The sequence below is a fragment of the Pinus tabuliformis genome, chromosome 2_1, assembly GCF_031772625.1.
Source record: "Pinus tabuliformis cultivar Carrire ecotype Pingquan chromosome 2_1, CPIR1, whole genome shotgun sequence".
NCBI lineage: Eukaryota > Viridiplantae > Streptophyta > Pinopsida > Pinales > Pinaceae > Pinus > Pinus tabuliformis.
In genome coordinates, this window is record NC_142299.1 from 776,862,722 (window position 1) to 776,869,450 (window position 6,729).

Below are 6,729 nucleotides of genomic sequence, written 5' to 3' on the forward strand. Positions count from 1 at the left end.
ACAAATAGTAGTTTCTGTGTAAGATAGCATATTATCTTTAACTTCTCCAAGTGTCACAGATAGTAGATTCTATGTAAAATAGCATATTGTCTCTGAATTCTTCAAGCTTTCTTCATTTATCATTTATATTTAGCAATCAAATGGCATTCTGATATTTCCATGTCACCTAAGTATTGAGGGTTAAAAACCAAGTCTCCCAGGTCCTTCATTTGATAGCACAACATACAATTAAGTGACAAACAAGTGACAATCATTATAATCATTAATGTCTTAAGCACAATTTATACACAACCATGAAATTGGTTTCTTAAGGTACAACATTAATTGGCGTCATTTCCAGGGAGAGAAGACAAGAACACTTTTCCCTGGGTTTTCAATATTTTCCTTTGGTTGTTCAGTGAGGAGGAAATATTTGTTTGTTTTGAACAAAAGCAATAACTCTAGCTCCAAAAGGCAACTCCACAAGAACAATAACCACAGCCTACAAAATAATTGAATAAGAACACCTTTTCCTGGGTTTATTAAGTTTGAAGCTGATTCTTGAGGGTGACAAGTTTCAGTAGTTGGTTGTACAGTCACACCTGTGATCTTCACTTTGAAGTTTTCTTTTCTGGGATTTAATGGCTATCCCTACATTCTTAGCCAATAAATTTAGCCCACTAGATTTTACTTGGATCGCCGACTATCCTCATCATATGCCTACATTTCATGAGTGGAATGAGTATCTTCCAAGATTCAGTGGAAATGAATATGAAGATCTGGTTCAGCATCTCCAAGAGTTTCATGAATGCATGGAGTAGCAAAGTATCATTCATGAAGATGTGAAGATGAAGTTGTTTATGTTTTCTTTGGACCAAGAAGCTAGGGTTTGGTACAGGTCTCTGCCTTGTTCAAGCATTTCATCTTTGAAAGATTTCCATTCAGTGTTCAATTATTTTTGTAGAACTTCTTATGCACACAAGTTTCTTTTTGAAGGTTGTTGTGAATATTATGATTCTAAAGAAACTTTAAAAGCTCATGATAATCCTGCTGAAGAAACTAATGATCATGTTGATAATATATCAAGCATTCAGAGAGGTTATAGCCAAATTAATTATGAGCAAGTCTCTAAAAGCAAAGAACTATCATTTTCTCAAAATGATGTGGAAAAGTTTAAAAAAAACTCTTCTTCAATAATCTCACAAGCAGAGAATTTGTTGACCCTATTCCAAGCAAATCAAGAGAGCATTAAAATGGAGAAAAGTTCAAACATGCATCAAGAATTTCTGCCTAGCAGTCAAGAAGAGGGAGAAATAATTAAGTTGCAAATAAATCCCCAGAGATCTTATTTTGTTAAATTTGATGGTCCTCCTATTTATAACAAAAATGGTTCAAATGAGGAACAAGATGAAGGTCTTCAAGTTCATCAGTTGGGTGTTGGACATAGAGAAGAAAACCAACAAGTGAGAAATGTTGGACAACAATATATTGAGCCATTTATCATAGCAAAAGAGGTTATCTTGTGTAAAAAGAAAGTTGATAAAGAGATTGTTTATCATTGCATTGAAGAACACAATGATGCCCATGGATCAGAGGTAAACAATCTATTTGAAGTTGGCCATATGTCATATAGTGATGTGAAAAAATTTCTTTTTCTTCCTAAGGTCATAATTACAAATTATTTTCAATCAAAGCTCAGAGATGAAAAGTGGAGACATAAAAGTGACATAGATCATTTTCTTAAAGATGTTGTTGATTGTTCTATTGAGAATATTATCCCAATAGAAGGTTTATTCAAGCAAGAACCTTCATACATAGAGACTTTCTTTTTTGGAGTTGATCAGGACCATATTTTTTCTTATACTTTTGAAGATCTTGTGGCAGATTACATGGAGAAATTTATTAATAGCCTACACATACCATTTTGTGGATATATTCCTAATTTTTGTTGTGAGCTGCCCTTATGCATAGTTTATTTTCCGTTCAAGATGAATTGTATTTTCAAAATTCACTGGAAGAATGGTTTTAGATCAGGCACTCAAATGCTAACCTGGTACCATTGGAAGATTGACTTCACCTGATTGAGATCAGTCATGTACATAGGTAGGAACCTGTACATAAATAAGCTTAGGTGTTGAGCATTTGGTTTCCAGTTACAGTTCTTTAGTTTAATTTTAGCTAATAAATAAGGGCGACTGTCCTAGTTGGACACCGGTTTGCAGAGGTTTTAGATTCCAAGAATGTCAGGCTTTAGTCTTTCAAATTTCAAGGTTTTCATAATTTTGAACTCCATGCCCAACTAAGGCTACTGATCTATGATTCTTAGCACTTTGCTATCAAAGCACAAGCATCCTATCATGGTAGATACCAGAGTGAATTCAGTGTAAAAATGCCATAGAATTTAAATTGGTTAAGCAATATATGACTCCATGCCCTAGGTGAAGGCACTGATCTGCAGTTTTTAGTGCTTCTGTGGAAAAATCACTATCCCCAGGTGGATCCAGATGTTGTAGCATCTATTTTCCATTGTTATTTAAGTTTTATTTTCAATTTTATAAAATCAAAAAATATAAAAGAAATGGTTGATTTTATATTTTCAATGGCTTTGAAAGTGATAAACCCGCGAGAAGATCTGGGTCGTCTAATCAACAAGCCACAGATCCAATGGTAATCGCATAAGTTAACTAGAATGGGTTTATTTCGGAGATCGGATGCGAAGGTGTATCAAACACAGTTTAAATTTGCTGAAGTCCGGGCCAATCTCAGTTGTCCATCGAAAGAAATGGACATCGGGTTGGAATATCGGGTTGGAAAGTGATCAAGTTCCATCTTTTAATTGGACCCGATAAATCATTAGATTCAATTTTTATTTCCTATCGGGTCCAGATATCGGGTCGGCAAATCATCGGGTTCTATCTTTAAAATCGGACCCGATAGATCATTAATTGGCATTTTATATTTCCTATCGAGTCCATAAGGGAGTCAAAGGTTTGTTGAAAAGGCAGATGTGACAGGTTTTATGAATCAAAGTGTTAATTCTTTTAAGTTTTGTGGGCCCGACCCATCATTTAAAAGTCATACAGGTTCCAGAAGCGCGATCAAGCGATAGTTTGATAAGTACTTTAAGGTGTGCTGTGGGGAACCAATGACAATGAAGTTTAATCAAAGATCGACCCCCGCAGTTGACCGTGACGTTAGCACGGTTGACCGAAATGTGCGGTCAGAAATCACTGAGGGGGTTCAACCTCGTTGAGGCTCCCATACATTCTTTACCCCCCACAATGCTTCCAAAGCCTTTCGCCCTTCATCCACTGCTCTGTTAAGGCTAAACGATACAGATTCGAATAGAGAATGACCATCATCTTCTAATTTCCATTACTTCCTATTATTCTATGTTCTTTATGATTAGGTGTATTTTACCCTCTGTGTAATGTTCTGTAATAACTTTAAAAGTAAGTCTAGACAGTTAGGAAAATAGTTAAGTAGTTTGACAGTTTGGTGATTACCAACTGTCTCATAATGTAAAAAAAGGGGAAAATTTAGAAAGAAGGGGTTTGAACTTTGGAGAACTTGGATACTAGGCCACTGTATTCCTAATACAACTATTGATTAATGAAAGAATCAGAAGTTTTCCACACATTGTTGGGTATGATTTTGTGTCTTCTCTGTTGTGTGTCATCATATGTTTTCTTCCTTTAAGTATGGTAATGAAGCTGCAGGTATTTATTTGCTTATGTAAATGAAGTTAAAATCCCTTAAAAGAGCGCTCATATACTTGAAGTTCTTACCTCTGCAATTCTTCTAAGTTACAAATAGTAGTTTCTGTGTAAGATAGCATATTATCTTTAACTTCTCCAAGTGTCACAGATAGTAGATTCTATGTAAAATAGCATATTGTCTTGAATTCTTCAAGCTTTCTTCATTTATCATTTATATTTATTAATCAAATGGCATTCAGATATTTTCATGTCACCTAAGTATTGAGGGTTAAAAACCAAGTCTCCCAGGTCCTTCATTTGAGAACACAACATACAATTAAGTGACAAACAAGTGACAATCATTATAATCATTAATGTCTTAAGCACAATTTCTACACAGCCAGGAAATTGGTTTCTTAAGGTACAACAATGTGTATGTGAACCTTCTCTCTTAGGTTGATGCACCAGGTACCACCATCGCACCATGTAGTTATTCTTCCTCCCATATGCCCATCTTCCATTCTGATAAGGACATCATGGAAGCTATGTCCACCCCTAATTACCCTTGCACTTAGGCAAGGGGGCATATCTTTTGGAGGTTTCTGAAGGCCATCTGCTTCCTAATTCCCCCAATGCACTCTACCTCAAGAAATTGTACTCATAGCATATCCCTTTGATTTGTGTGTCTTTATTTCTACCATGAAGATAGGTAGATTGCATCATCTCATCTGTTGTGGTTTGCACCTTTTAGATGGATCCATTATCCACACCGTATATTGGCCATGCTGGCGGTGAAAGTCGCTTCTCCAGAAATCTAGCTTGGCAACCTGGGCCATTTTTACCCCCTTGCATACGTTAGTCCCTTCAAACGACATGTGCATTGGATCTTCCACCAATAACTATGTCGAATATGATACAGTCATAGGTTTGTTAGTCGATTCCCTCGCTCGTCGCATCCTTCATCTTCATGTTTGTTTAGATTCCTTTCTACTTGTCATGCAATTGAATGGTGTGTATCCTGTACATAACCAAATCCTATTTAGAAAATATCTACAATTTTAGTTGTTGGTACATGAATTTCAAACCATTACTTTCAGTCATGTTCCTAGAGCCCAAAAAAACTATGTAGATACCATTGCAAATAAATTTCTAAATTGGCATTTATCACATGTATACCACAAAAGACAACCATAAAACACAACACATGGTGAATTATCATCATCATATAAAAATGCATAATCATATTATGTATCACATAAAACATACAAGTGTTTGGAATCCGCCACTTTAAATACATCCAATACGCCCATAGCATACTCGGGGGGCACATAGGACCCTACATCTCCTTATCATCCTTTGGAGGATCTCGTGCCAAGTTGGATCGAGATGCTTAAATCCCTTTTTGAGCACTTGGAACATAATGGCTCTCCACAAAATCCTCCTTCTAGGGGGCATCATTCCCACCTTCGCATACCAGATCAGTCCCCTCCATCACATATGCTTGCGAGAAGTATCCTATGCTTGGTGGCATGATTGTTTTCCCCTGGCCATCTTCTCAATTACTTAACATAAGTCTCATCCTAGATCACCATCGTATTTAGATATGGTCATTTATCCTCCCATTCTATGGATAGTTTGTCCTACCGGCATCTCCAGTGAACCATATGCACATCACATATCGTAGATGTTTCATACCATATCTTCAAATATTCTACTCTATGACCACATAGTCCCCATTTTTGATTTCGTGTGTGAGGATGATTCTAGACCTCCTCTAGCAGTTCATTCTTGTTTTCCTCTTCCCTTAATTATTCACTAGGAACCATCATTCCAAGAAGAATTAAGGCCATATTTAGACAAGGAAGGCCACTTGCCTGAAAGTCGTAGATCCTGATTCTGATAGTTGGTTTGTTCGCTATGATCTCCACAAGATTTAGGGCCTTCTCCTCCACTCAAATCAGAAGGAAGACACCCTTTTATAGGAAAACCCATAGTTTTTATGTTGCACATTGTGACCAAACTGTAGCTCCATTTGATGAACCATCAGCACCATTGGAAATCCCTCACCAATTACTATAATGGGTCTCTCTCAGTTTTTGATGATTTGACACTTCACCAAGAAGTCATTTTTCCAAGAAGGATCACTTTGTCACCTCTCAAAATCGAATTTATTCATACAAAACGCTTGTACCTAAGGGACCACTTTCCCTTAATGTGTGTTGCCTCATGTGTCAATTCTCGTCATGGGTAACCATTATTTACTCATGCTTTCATGGTCCCCACCAGGCCTATTCTGTGTGGCAGCATCATCGAGTCACCTTTGTTCAGAGCATTGGCAAAGAGTCACCTTTGCATCCATGGAGTTTTTTTCGCGTCCCATTATATCATGTAACAGTATTCCATCCATATTTTCATATCGTTCATCCTGTGTTGTCCATTTTGGCCTCCAGTCATATTGTCCCCCATCCCCTCCAAAGTTGATTCAATGGTTGCCAAATCAACCATGCACTTTATGCTCTGACAAGGGAAGCCATTTGTTTGTCCCTCAGTCCCATTTTCTCCATTGTCCTTGGTTTTAGTCCACCATTCACATTACTATTTTCCCTCATGCCTTAGTTGAGGATCCTCATTGACTCACTTATCACGGGCCCTATTTTGTCAACATCAACTCATTTATTCCATAAGAACGTACTAGAGGGTGGTGTATCTTGGTTCTAGCTTCCATTCTTGTTCGATACCTCGGATCGAGCAGAGGGACTCATTATTGCCCTTTTTCTTGGTTGTTTCATGATCGTGATTCATACACTTGATGGTCTAGTGATGTAGCAGATTGTACTAGTGATTCTTGGGTGTGTGTGAGATGTTTCAAACCTCATGAGGGGGTGGCCCTTCATGTAGCCCCACACATGCCCAAATGAATTCCTATTATGCTACAGCCTCCGATGCAGTTCTGCAAATTTCATGGGTTCGGTTCCTACCAATCGCAATGTTCATAGCATGTATGTCTCCTTTAGATGATCCATTTAGGTTTGCAAAGCCCTTCCCTATCCAG